Below are 14666 nucleotides of genomic sequence, written 5' to 3' on the forward strand. Positions count from 1 at the left end.
AGGAGCAGCGGCAGCTTACGGTTATCGCTCCTATTATAGTTTCTATTAAGTTATCACGCTAAACATGTGTTTTGTATGTATAAATTGAGATTATGCCCGTACATTTTTAAGGACAATGTAAAACTAAAATATCAATAATTCAAATATATGGATGGCACACTATGGTGACTCTGTGTTTGCACCCAACCACAATCTCCATATCCATGCGGAGTGCGCTTCATATCTTATATGGCGATCACCGATATGGCGAATCTACTAGAGTTGCTTTTAGCCATGGTCCAAGCCTTACCAGTCTTCTTTGCCAAGGTCTTGTTACTGCATTTCTTGCACTACGGTTTTCATACTACCTTTTACAAATCTGAAAAACACCGGCTGAAACCACAAGGACATGAGATATATGTGCCTGCATGGTGTGTGGCAGGGCTGCAAAACTAGATCAGGTAACTCCATGTAGTTATTCCGATAGCTGCTGCATTGAGACCCTTGCAATGCAGGGCAGTTGATACAACCTCCAATAACGTGCGTGAAACAACATATTTCATCGCAAAGTTACAATGGAACTGATCAAATTACAACACATCCCATGATCCCGGTTGTTCTTTCCCTAAGTTTTATCTTGAATCATTTCAGTTCAATACACAGTAACACTAGTAGAAAACAGGGCTTTGGTTCAGGCCTGGCCAGCCCATTAGTCCCGGTTGAGCCACGAACCGGGACCAATGGAGGCATACATCCCGGTTGGTGAGCCCAAGGGGCCGGCCGGGCCTCGTGGGGCATTGGTCCCGGTTCGTCTGGAACCATTTGTCTCGGTTCCAGGCTCGAACCGGGACCAATGGTCCTCGCTCCTGGACCATATCCATTGGTCCTGGTTCGTGGCTGGAACCGGGACAGAAGGGTGGCCTTTAGTCCCGGTTCCTGCCACGAACCGGGACCAATGAGGTGGCTATATGTACCCCCTCGCCCGTGAGCAGAGCACTCCATTGCTCTATTTTTCTGGCCGGCGAGGGGAGAACTTTGTGGTGCTCTAGCTCACCTCCTATGCACATGAGTTGTTCGATGAAATGTCCGAGCCACGCTAGTTAAGCTTTCTCCTCTCGAAGCTCGACCTCCAAGCTCCATTTTCCTCGAGATTTGTCTAGGTTTAGCGGTCCGTCAAGTCCCGTCCCCGTCTTCACCGCCGTCGATCGCCCGCGCCGATCTCGTCGTCGGCACCACCGTGGTGAGCCTCTTGTTCTTATCTTCTTTCTGAAAGAAAAAAAATTCTTACTTGTATGATTAGATAGATACTTGTCTAATTTTCTTACTTTTATTATTTCTTGTTATTATATAGTACATGGTTTTGGTATCCGCCCCCGTCGGCCCTCGTCCTGGCTATGATTCAGATTTGGTATATATTATCTTTTATAACTATTTTGTTCATTTATTGTTTATGACAATTATGCCGACCAATCGTGACATAGATTTTATTTATCTAGGACGTATGTGAACCGAAAATTCCAACCGACCCTATTGTCGAGAGGTTAAATTTAGTTGAAGAAGAAAACAATTACTTGAAGAAAAAATAAAAAAAAATTGAAGAGGAGAAGATGATATTGGAGTTGCATGTTGTGGATGTCGTCGATGATCACAAGATCAAGATGGATGCAATGTGGTTGAAGATTCGAAAGATTAGAAAATATGCCATTCATACAGAGGCTTGGTATCATTATGCCGTTGGATCAACTGTTACCTTGATTGCGATTATGATCGCATTTGTTGTTGCATTGAAAGGTTTTACATAGTTTCAATGTATGGTTTAATTAGATGCTCTGGAGAGCTATATGTTGTTCATTGAGAACTATGTATGTACTTTGGTTTTAATGTGATGATGAACTTCTATTAATTTGGTCACTTATCTATCCATGTGAATCTGTAATGGTTTTTGACACACATAATTATATATAGTGCACGCAGATGAACCGACAATGGATGTATGGTGACAGACACACCTCCGAGTACATTAAGGGCGTGCATAATTTTTTCGAAGTGGCTGAGGCAAACAAGCATAATGGTTTTATGTGTTGTCCATGCCCTATATGTGGGAAAACGAAGTCTTACTCTGACCGGAAATCCTTCACACCCACCTGCTTTATAAGGGTTTCATGCCACACTATAATGTTTGGACCAAGCACGGAGAAATAGGGGTTATGATGGAAGACAGCGAAGAAGAAGAGGACGATGACAACTATGTGCCCCCTGAATACGGTGATGCTGCAACAGGGGAAGCTGCTGAAGATCAAGAAGAACCAGGCGATGTGCCTGATGATGATGATCTCCGCCGGGTCATTGTTGATGCAAGGAGACAGTGCGAAAGTCATAAGGAGAAGCTGAAGTTCGATCGCATGTTAGAGGATCACAAAAAAGGGTTGTACCCCAATTGCGAAGATGGCAACACAAAGCTCGGTACCGTACTGGAATTGCTGCAGTGGAAGGCAGAGAATGCTGTGCCTGACAAAGGATTTGAGAAGCTACTGAAAATATTGAAGAAGAAGCTTCCAAAGGATAACGAATAGTCCGGCAGTATGTACGCAACAAAGAAGTTCGTATGCCCTCTAGGATTGGAGGTGCTGAAGATACATGCATACCCTAATGACTGCATCCTCTACCGCGGTGTATACGAGGATTTGAACGCATGCCCGGTATGCGGTGCATTATGGTATAAGATCAGACGAGATGACCCTGGTGATGTTGACGGCGAGCCCCCCAGGAAGAGGGTTCCTGCGAAGGTGATGTGGTATGCTCCTATAATTCACGGTTGAAACGTCTGTTCAGAAACGAAGAGCATGCCAAGTTGATGCGATGACATAGAGAGGACCGTAAGAAAGACGGGAAGTTGAGAGCACCCGCTGACGGGTCGCAGTGGAGAAAAATGAAGAGAAAGTACTGGGCTGAGTTTGCAGGTGACCCAAGGAACGTATGGTTTGGTTTAAGCGCGGATGGCATTAATCCTTTCGGGGAGCAGAGCAGCAATCACAGCACCTGGCCCATGACTCTATGTATGTATAACCTTCCTCCTTGGAACTGCATGAAGCGGAAGTTCATTACAATGCCAGTTCTCATCCAAGGCCTTAAGCAACCCGGCAACGACATTGATGTGTACCTAAGACCATTAGTTGAAGAACTTTTACAGCCGTGGAATGGAAACGGTGTACGTGTGTGGGATGAGCACAAACAGGAGGAATTTAACCTGCACGCGTTGCTGTTTGTAACCATCAACGATTGGCCCGCTCTTAGTAACCTTTCAGGACAGACAAACAAGGGATACCACGCATGCACGCACTGTTTAGGTGACACCGAAAGTATATACCTGGACAAATGCAGGAAGAATGTGTACCTGGGCCATCGTCGATTTCTTCCGACCAACAATCAATGTCAAAAGAAAGGCAAGCATTTCAAAGGCGAGGCAGATCACCGGAAGAAGCCCGCCATGCGTACCGGCGATCACGTACTTGCTATGGTCAATGACTTGCACGTAATCTTTGGAAAGGGTCCTGGCGGACTATCTGTTCCGAATGACGCTGAGGGACGCGCACCCATGTGGAAGAATAAATCTATATTTTGGGACCTACCCTACTGGAAAGACCTAGAGGTCCGCTCTTCAATCGACGTGATACATGACAAAGAACCTTTGTGTGAACCTGCTAGGCTTCTTGGGCGTGTATGGGAAGAAAAAAGATACACCGGAGGCACGGGAGGACATGCAATGTTTGCACGAAAAAGACGACATGCATCCAAAGCAGTATGAAGGTCCTGCCAGCTACGCTCTTACCAAAGAAGAGAAGGAAATCTTCTTTGAATGCCTGCTCAGTATGAAGGTCCCGTCTGGCTTCTCGTCGAATATAAAGGGAATAATAAATATGGCCGAGACAAGTTTCAGAACCTAAAGTCTCATGACTGCCACGTGATTATGACGCAACTGCTTCCGGTTGAGGGGGCTTCTACTGGAAAACGTCCGATTAGCCATTGTGAAGCTATGTGCATTCCTCAATGCAATCTCTCAGAAGGTGATCGATCCAGAAATCATACCAAGGCTAAGGAGTGATGTGGCGCAATGTCTTGCCAGCTTTGAGCTGGTGTTCCCACCATCCTTCTTCAATATCATGACGCACGTCCTAGTTCATCTAGTCGACGAGATTATCGTTTTGGGCCCCGTATTTCTACATAATATGTTCCCCTTTGAGAGGTTCATGGCAGTCCTAAAGAAATATGTCTGTAATCGTGCTAGGCCAGAAGGAAGCATCTCCATGGGCCATCAAACAGAGGATGTCATTGGGTTTTGTGTTGACTTCATTGCTGGCCTTAAGAAGTTTGGTCTCCCTAAATCACGGTATGAGGGGAGACTGACTGGAAAAGGCACGCTAGGAGGGGACTCAATAATATGCAGGGATGGGCATTCTTGGTCTCAAGCACACTACACAGTTATACAGAACTCTACCTTGGTAACCCCGTATGTCGATGAACACAAGAACAGTCTGCGCTCCAAACACCCGGAGCAGTGTGACGACTGGGTTACATGTGAACACATCAGGACTTTCGGCAGTTGGTTGGAAACATGTCTTAGAGGTGACAATACTGTTTCTGATGAGCGGTACTCGTTGTTCAGGGGACCATCTTCGACTGTATTGACTTACAAAGGATACGACATAAATAGGAATACATTTTACACGATCACCCAAGATCAGAAGAGCACCAACCAAAATAGCGGTGTCCGCTTTGATGCAGCAACCAAGAGGGGAAAGGACACATATTATGGTTACATAGTGGACATATAGGAATTTTACTATGGACATGATTTTAAGGTCCCTTTGTTTAAGTGCAAATGGGTCAATCTGTCAGGATGCGGGGTACAGGTAGACCCACAGTACGGAATGACAACCGTGGATCTGAACAATCTTGGGTACACAGACGAACCATTCGTCCTAGCCAATGATGTGGCGCAGGTTTTCTATGTGAAGGACATGTCTACCAAACCGAGAAAAAGAAAAGATAAGGAAGCGAACACATCATACGATCAGTCAAAGCGCCACATAGTTCTTTCAGGAAAAAGAGACATCGTGGGAGTGGAGGGCAAGACAGACATGTCCGAAGATTATGAAAAGTTTCATGAAATTCCTCCCTTCAAAGTCAAGGCTGACCCAAGCACCCTGTTAAACGATGAAGATTATCCATGTTTATGACGCAATAAGCAAAGGACACAAGAGAAGAAAAAGTGAAGACTTTCTCTCCACAACTATTATGATGATGCCTTTGATCTAGAATATCCATGTAACAGACGAGTTTCCATATAAAACCCTGATACTTCGAAAGAGATTGTCCATTTTGTACACGAAGTTCATCCAGTTTTTTCCGTAACCTTCTCAACTTTTTAGCGCATGCTATGTGGGTGAAATGATGATACCATGCCAACTTTCAACCTTTTCAGAGTTCATTTGTAGTGCTTTTCATTTTCAGGGTCATATAGCTCAAAAAAATCAGTAAATGCATGAAAAATAACAAATGAAGTCAGAAAGGGTTGATAATTGATGATGTGGCTTTGAATGGTGCATTCTGAACACACAAAAAGTCTGTAGTTCGAATAAGTTCAAACAAATGAAATCCCTTTTGTAACAGATGAGCTTTCGTCCGAAACCGTGATACTTCAAAAGAGATTGTCCGTTTTGTACACGAAGTGCATCCAGTTTTTGTCATAACCCTCTCAACTTTTTAGCACATGCTATGTTGGTGAAATGATGATACCATGTCAACTTTCAACCTTTTCAGAGTTCATTTATAGTGCTTTTCATTTTCAGGGTCATATAGCTCAAAAAAAATCAGTAAATGCATGAAAAATAACAAATGAAGTCAGAAAAGGTTGAAAATTGATGATGTGGATTTGAATGGAGCATTTTGAACACACAAAAAGTCTGGATTTCAAATAATTTCAAAAAAATGAAATCCCTTTGTAACAGATGCGTTTTCGTCCGAAACCCTAATACTTCAAAAGAGATTGTCCATTTTGTACACGAAGTGCATCCAGTTTTTGTCGTAACCCTCTCAACTTTTTAGCACATGCTATGTGGGTGAAATGATGATACCATGCCAATTTTCAACCTCTTCAGAGTTCATCTGAAGTGCTTTTCAATTTCAGAGTCATTTAGCTCAAAGAATAAACTAATATAAAAAATAATGATCTGGAAAACTTTTATGAAACTCTAACAGCAAAAATAATAAACTAAAATAATGAACTAGAAAACTTTAATGAAACTCTAATAGAAAAAAGAATGAACTAGAAAACTTTAATGAAACTCTAATAGCAAAAGGAATCAACTAAAAAGTTTTATAAACCTCTAGTATTATTGAAACTAAAATTATATAAAATTGTCACTAATATATCCATCCGTCATGTTTGTATAATAATTGCCATGTTGTAATATTTGCAGAAACTATGGAGCACGACCGAGACGAGGAAGCAGAACAGGTGTTGGGGGACATAATCGCAACCAGGTGATGTCATGTCGTATCTCAATGACACCGATGGTCTGGAAGGAGAGGGTGAAGCAGGCTACGGTTATCGAACAATGGAGGAGGAAGGACATGATTATGATGGCTCTGGTGACCGAATGCCGGTGAAAGAAGGAGACTGTGATGACGGCTCGGTGACCGAACAGAGTCCGGCCAGGTATATGTATTAATTATGCCTATGCTGACTAGCTAATTGATGCATTCATTGTTTTGGTATGTACACATATTAACTCTCGTCTTTCTTCTTTTCTAGCCCTCCGGATCGAGCAAAACTTCGGTAACGAGACGAGGCCCAAAGAAGAAGTTGCGCCAGGATGAAAGGTTCACGATCACAACAATCACGCGCGATGGCCAACCGATTGAACCCATCCGGACCAAGGAAGCATTTTCTGCTCAGTGCAGGGTTCTTGTTAGGGACATGATCCCGATCAGCATCCACCAATGGTATAAGCCTAAGAACGAAGACCCTGAGGTGTCTTATGTAACGATAGGTAGAAAGATGATCTTTGGGCCGCGCTGAAGGAAAATTTCACCCTAGTGCCAGAGGAGGATCCGGAGAAGCCAGTTAAAGAGCCATTGATCAAGGCTCATGCTCTTAAGAAGATGGCTGATTTATTCAGGAGGTGGAAGAATGAGCTGAAAACATGGTTTGTCGACAAAGAAAAGACTCCAAAATTCACCGGCCGATTTGAGAAGATCAGGGATCACTGGGACGCATTTGTGGCCCACAAGACATCGGAGAAGAGCAAGAAGATGTCAGCGACAAACAAGAAAAATGCTGCAAAGAAGGAGCTTCACCATCGCACGGGGTCAGGTGGCTACCTCAGAGCCCGGCTGTTGTGGGACATGGCTGAGAATGACCTGCTTGATAAAGGGGTCAAACCAGAGACATTGCACTGGCCAGACTGTTCAAGGACTTGGTTCTTCGGGGTTGGGGGAACCTTGGACCCTAAAATAGGGAAGTGCCATTGGATGAACCAGCAACTGAATATACCCATCAAGAAGCTTCAGGACTATATCGCCGCAACGCAGGAAGGGACATTCGTTCCCGATAGAGGGAACGACGAGCTCACACTGGCCCTCGGAAATCCTGAGCACCCTGGACGGACATGAGGCATGCCAGGCTCCGTTTCATGGAAGGCTGGGTTTCCCGAGGCAGGCGGTTACAAAGGCTGGGAGAGGAAGAGGAAAGTGGAGTAGACCGAACTGCAGAAGTTGCACGCAAGGGTACAAGCGCTAGAGGAATGAGGAGCAGGTCACAACCAGTGACCTGCCGAAGCTACCCCGCCATCTCAGCGGAGAAGCAGCATGGCTTCCACCGAGCTGCTTCAGGAGCATGTCTTCATGGCTCCTGCTAGCTACCCCGTGGATGCTATCACGGAGTCTCAACATTGCCACCTTATGACGCAATGACAGAACTTCAAAGTCAAGGCGGTTGTCGGCTCTGTTGCACCTCCTGAACCCGACGCAACTTTTCACTGTCGTCCAATTCCAGAAGGATATGCTGCTGTGATGGTGGATGCAACAACGGACAGATTTGAGGAGCTCGAGCATGACCACCCTACCGGTGAAGGGGAGACTCGGCTGGGTTGTGCTCTGAAGACTCCATGCCTATGGCGTAAGGAGCTCATCAACCTTCGAACTGGACGCCTCCGCCTCCGGCGAGTCAGGGCACTCCGCCTCCTCCTCCGGTGAGTGATCAGGGCACTCCGCCTCCTTCTCCGGCGCGTGCCGGCACTCCGCCTCCTTCACCGCCTGCACCAGTGCGCCCGAGCAGCCCGCCTCCTCGCCCGCCTCGTCAGCAAGGGCAGAAGAGAGCCGCCGCACCGACTGCTCCGGCGCGTCGTAGTCCTTCTCCGCCTCGTAAGCAAGGAAAGAAGACAGCCGTAGCCGCTCCGTCTGCTCCGGTGTCTAGCAGTACAGCCAGAGGCGGGAGGCAATACAGATTCGGTCCATCCCTAAAGCCTCTAAAGAAGTTACCATACGAGATGACCGAGAAGGAAAACGCGGAGATCTGTCAAGCCCAAGTGAGGGAGTTCTTTGAAACACAAAGAGCTAAGAAACATCCACCTCCGGAGGAGAAGATAGATCCGGTGAAAGCAAAGCGCACTATCGATGCCCTGAAGAAACCACCACCGTCTCCGCCGAAAAACAACTATGAGCGCATTATTGAAAGGTCATATATCGAAGCAGAGCGGTCGGGAAGTACTTGCAGTTATCGAAGGTTAGCAGAACGACGAGCTGGGAAAAAAATTGCCCAGCTCGGCGAACAAGCGAACCAATCGTGCCCCCGGCTGGTGTCTAGCGATATCGTCGCTAATCATCCGGTGATTTTGCCCGGTACCAATCTTGGAGATTACCTGCCCGACGATGCACATTATGATATAATGGAGGTAGACGAACACAAATACCAGTATGGGAAGCCTCTCGTCAAAGATGGAAGTCCTCCTCTAACAACGATGATGCGAAGATTCCATGATTGGTACATGAAAACCTGCAGAGAGTCTGGGGGGAAGGTGATACGTCTCCAACGTATCTATAATTTTTGATTGTTCCATGCTATATTATATTCTGTTTTGGACATAAATGGGCTTTATTATACACTTTTATATTATTTTTGGGACTAACCTATTAACCGGAGGCCCAGCCCAGAATTGATGTTTTTTGCCTATTTCAGAGTTTCGCAAAAAAAAGAATATCAAACGGAGTCCAAACGGAATGAAACCTTCGGAAACGTGATTTTCGGAACGAACGTGATCCAGAGGACTTGGACCCTACGTCAAGACATCAACCAGGAAGGCACGAGGTAGGGGGCGCGCCTACCCCCAGGGCGCACCCTCCACCCTCGTGGGCCCCACGTTGCTCCACCGACGTACTTCTTCCTCCTATATATACCTACGTACCCCCAAACTACCAGATACGGAGCCAAAAACCTAATTCCACCGGCGCAACCTTCTGTACCCGTGAGATCCCATCTTGGGGCCTTTTCCCGAGCTCTGCCGGAGGGGGCATCGATCACGGAGGGCTTCTACATCAACACCATAGCCTCTCCGATGATGTGTGAGTAGTTTACCTCAGACCTTCGGGTCCATAGTTATTAGCTAGATGGCTTCTCCTCTCTTTTTGGATCTCAATACAATGTTCTCCCCCTCTCTTGTGGAGATCTATTCGATGTAATCTTCTTTTGCGGTGTGTTTGTTGAGACCGATGAATTGTGGGTTTATGATCAAGTTTATCTATGAACAATATTTGAATCTTCTCTGAATTCTTTTATGTATGATAGGTTATCTTTGCAAGTCTCTTCGAATTATCAGTTTGGTTTGGCCTACTAGATTGATCTTTCTTGCAATGGGAGAAGTGCTTAGCTTTGGGTTCAATCTTGCGGTGTCCTTTCCCAGTGACAGTAGGGGCAGCAAGGCACGTATTGTATTGTTGCCATCGAGGATAACAAGATGGGGTTTATATCATATTGCATGAGTTTATCCCTCTACATCATGTCATCTTGCTTAAAGCGTTACTCTGTTCTTATGAACTTAATACTCTAGATATATGTTGGATAGCGGTCGATGTGTGGAGTAATAGTATTAGATGCAGGCAGGAGTCGGTCTACTTGTCTCGGACGTGATGCCTATATACATGATCATACCTAGATCTTCTCATAACTATGCTCAGTTCTGTCAATTGCTCAATAGTAATTTGTTCACCCAGCGTAATACTTATGCTCTCGAGAGAAGCCTCTAGTGAAACCTATGGCCCCCGGGTCTATTTTCTATCATATTAATCTTCCAACACTTAGTTATTTTTATTGCCTTTTATTTTACTTTGCATCTTTATCATAAAATACCAAAAATATTATCCTATCATATCTATCAGATCTCACTCTCGTAAGTGACCGTGAAGGGATTGACAACCCCTTTATTGCGTTGGTTGCGAGGATTTATTTGTTTGTGTAGGTGCGAGGGACTCGTTCGTGGCCTCCTACCGGATTGATACCTTGGTTCTCAAAAACTGAGGGAAATACTTACGCTACTTTGCTGCATCACCCTTTCCTCTTCAAGGGAAAACCAACGCAGTTCTCAAGAGGTCGCAGAAGGATACTTTGACGCTGAGAGTTAAAGAGGAGCACGACCTCTTTGGAATTGAATTGTTGTCTCTTCCATTTGAGGAGTTCTTCCAGTTGTTCAATCAAAAGGCCCTCGATAAATTAACGGTCACTTGCTACTATCTGTAAGTACTACTTCTGTCATTAAGTCTCTATATATAGCTCATCTCTTTCATTGCATGTATATATAATTATCCTCACTATATTATGCAGATTGAAGATCGTCGAATGCAGAAAAGCACAAATCTATGATATTGGGTTCATTAACACAAATCTCATAGATGAATTTACGGTTAAATTTCATGCCAAAGACACCGAGGCCAACTTGCTACGATCGTTGATAATAAATCAAAACAAAGATAAAATACTCTTTCCTTACAACTTCAAGTGAGTGTTACTGTCTTGTGCATATTCGGTTTCCCTTATTACTCGAGGTTATAGTAATGTAATTGATTAGTTATGCATGCGTGCGCAACTTCCACTATATTCTCCTACAGATTAAGCTTGAGCAGGGACTAGTAACCGTCTTAGACTCAAGACGAGAAGATCCCGAGGAATATGCGGACATGACTAAAATGCTCAAGAAGTAAGTTCAATCGATCATTGTCGCACCATATCGGCAACTTTGTTCATTTCCTGATATCAAGTAATTGTTTTCTTTGTCTCGTAGGGTTTGGAAAGTATTCACCGCACAAGCTCCGGGACTGCCGGGGGAGCTGCGATTTACATACCCGAAAGTAAGTAGTACTAGCTAGCTAGTTCCGTGCATCTCGATCCCGTTGAGTCTAGCTACTTTCATCAATACCATTTATAATGCTTCATTATCAGTTTGATTGACCTCTATTTCTCGTAAAGTGCTTGTGGCAGGAACCCGGGAATGATTATTGTGGATACTACGTTTGCGAGTTCATCTACAACGCGACGGCCAAGAATAAGCGGAGCTACTCTAAAAGACAATTTGAAGTGCGTAAGCAATAATATTCACAATTTTATTTTATTACACCATCATTTGTGTTGAGTTTCAGTCATATATATGTATTGACCCCCTTCTTCAAATTAGACGTGGCAGATGCGGGATGAACTCCTACCACAAGATCGCATGAAAGCAATTCAAGAGGAATTGGCGGGATTCTTTCTTGATCACGTCATCAATAAAGCCGGAGAATACCATGTGGAAGTTGAGTTCAGATGTTAGGGGATTGTAAGAGATCTTATATTTATATATGTAGCTAGTAGCGTCGGATAGATATACGAAAACTTGTTGTTCGACCAATCTCTCGGAGAAGGAGAGGTCGATATCACTTCTCTCTGTATGCATATGTTCATGACGATCTTCTGTACTTAATGGTTTCCTTCATTTGCTTACTAGCTAGCGTGTCGAGTCTTCTCTATACGTATAGTACGTAGCGTCGACCAAGCATGGAGATATGAGGGGACACTTCTCTCTATTAATTAGCTACCTAACACAATATATGAAACACCTAAATTAACCCTACAAAACCCCCCAAAATCCCCAAACCCCCCCCCCCCCCCCTCCATCAGAAAAAAAAAACAAAAACCCTAGCCCCTGAACTGCTGACGCGTGGTAGCTTATTGGTCCCGGTTGGTGGTACCAACCGGGACAAAAGGCCTCCCCAGCCAGAGCAAGCCGTAGCGGCCATGTGGAGCCCCATCTGTCCCGGTTGGTATAAGAACCGGGACTAAAGGTATAGGGCTTTAGTACCGACCCTTTAGTCCCGGTTCCTGAACCGGGACAAATGGGCCTTATGAACCGGGACAAATGGCCCCTTTTCTACTAGTGTAAGGACACCAAACTAAATTAAAACAATATAATTATCTGCAAGGAAGGAGCTTAGCGCCATCTATCTGCAAACTTTTGCTCCGCACGAAGCCTTTGCACTAGCAGAATCAAGCGTGATCATGATCTATGAGGTAGAAAAGATTGGCCGGTGACGGGCAGAACATGAAAAAAATTGGACGAAGTTGCAAAAAATCCCATCAATAATACAAGCACTTGATCATAACCAGTAGAGCGCCTTGCGGCTCCATCCAATAAATGCCCTGCGGCTCGATCCATCATGTGCGCCCTACTTGACAGTATGTGATGTCGAGTTCATCTGCGTGGCAGCTTCCTATCCGGCTTGAGTTCTGCAGCGGCTGGCCGGCGTGCATGAAGCGCTCGTAAATCCGTAGTCAACCGACAGTGATGTGGGATAAGCACGTGAGCCTTGTGCTGATCCAAGCCGCCTTGCTCCGAAAATCTTGAGTTGGAGTGTTACGGGGGATCGTCGAGAGTCGAGAGTATGGTTCTCATTGATGAATGGTTATCATCTAGCTGATGCCTCCTACTCCCAAATGCTTTTGTAGTTTCACAAATTTTCTTCTTCTTCTTCTCTCATCTCCTATCCAGACCGCTAGCTACCTCCTTTGTATATCCTATATCCACAGCTTTGTGGTGTTTTAATACCAGCAACGGTGCATGGTGTGTCTGAGGGCTACAAAATATCGTGCCATATAGGCCAAAACTAGATCAGCTAACTTCGTGTAATTATCCCGATAGCTGCTGCATTGAGGCCCTTGTAATGTAGGGCAGTTGATACACCCTCCAATAACATTCGTGAAACACCGTATTTTATCACAAAGTTACAACGGAGCTGAACAAATTACTACACATCCCATGATCCCAGTTCTTTCCCTAAGTTTTATCTTCAATCATCAAACAGGGAATGTTCAGTTCAATACACAGTAAGCACACAAGAATAAATTAAAACAATATAATTATGTGCAAGGAAGGAGCTTAGCACCAGCTATCTGCAAACTTTTGCCCAGCACGATCCCTTAGCACTAGCAGAATCAAGCATGATCATGATCTCTGGGGTAGAAAAGATTGTCCGGTGACGGTCAGAGCATGAAAAAAATATTGGACGAAGTTGCAGAAAATCACATCAATAATACAAGTACTTGATCATGACCAGTAGAGCGCCCTGCGGCTCCATCCCTATCGGACGCCCTGTGGCTTGTGCCCAGCGACTCGGATGATGATGAGGATCCCAATCGTTAGGACTCCCTGTGCGGCTCAATCCGTCACGTGCCCCCTACTTGACGGTATGTGATGCTGAGTTCATCTACGTGGCAGTTTCTGATCGGGCGAGAGTTCTACAGTGGCTGGCCGGCGACGTAAATCCCGAGTCAACCGACAGGGAAGTGGGATAAGCACATGAGCATTGCGCTAATCTTCGCCGCCTTGCCCCAAAAGTCTGGAGTTGGAGCGTTTCGGGGGATCGTCGAGCGTATGGTTCTCATTGATGAATGGTTATCATTTACCTGATGCCTCCTACTCACAAATGCTTTCCTTGTTTCACAAATTTTCTTCTTCTTCTTCTTCTTCTTCTTCTTCTTCTTCTCTCAACTCCTTTGCAGGCCGCTCGCTAGCTCCTTTGAATCTCCTATTCCACAGCTTCACGGCTTTTTAATACCAGCAAAAAGACGTGTCTTGATTAGCAGTACTAGGTAAGTTTATGTGGTTAATGCTAGGTTGAGTGTATGGATAATTGTATGGTACTGCTACTCGTCTTTATGGAGGTCTGGTAATGTTCACATTTTCTAAAAATTGCCTGAACAAAATTTTACACTTTCATGAATATTTTTGTAAACATGTGAACATTATTTCACTATTATGATCTTTTAAATGGCACAGAGGGTTTATGTATATGTTACAATGAATATTTTCTAAAAATTGCATGAGGTTTTTTTTAACATATCACGAGTAAAATTCAGTGAATTTTTGCTAAATGTCATGAACAATTTTTTAGAAATTACACCAATTTTTTTGAAAGTTTCATGATTTCTTCGATAATGTCATGATTATACTCTTAAATATGTGAATTTGTTTTTAAATGTGACAAGTTTTTTAATTGTACGAACTTTTTAATAAACCGTGCGAACATGCTTTACATTCCATGAACATTGCTTAATGCATGGTGAATATTTTGGAAAACTAATCTATATACCTACCTCTACTAAT

The sequence above is a fragment of the Aegilops tauschii genome, chromosome 6 (assembly GCF_002575655.3).
Source record: "Aegilops tauschii subsp. strangulata cultivar AL8/78 chromosome 6, Aet v6.0, whole genome shotgun sequence".
Lineage (NCBI taxonomy): Eukaryota > Viridiplantae > Streptophyta > Magnoliopsida > Poales > Poaceae > Aegilops > Aegilops tauschii.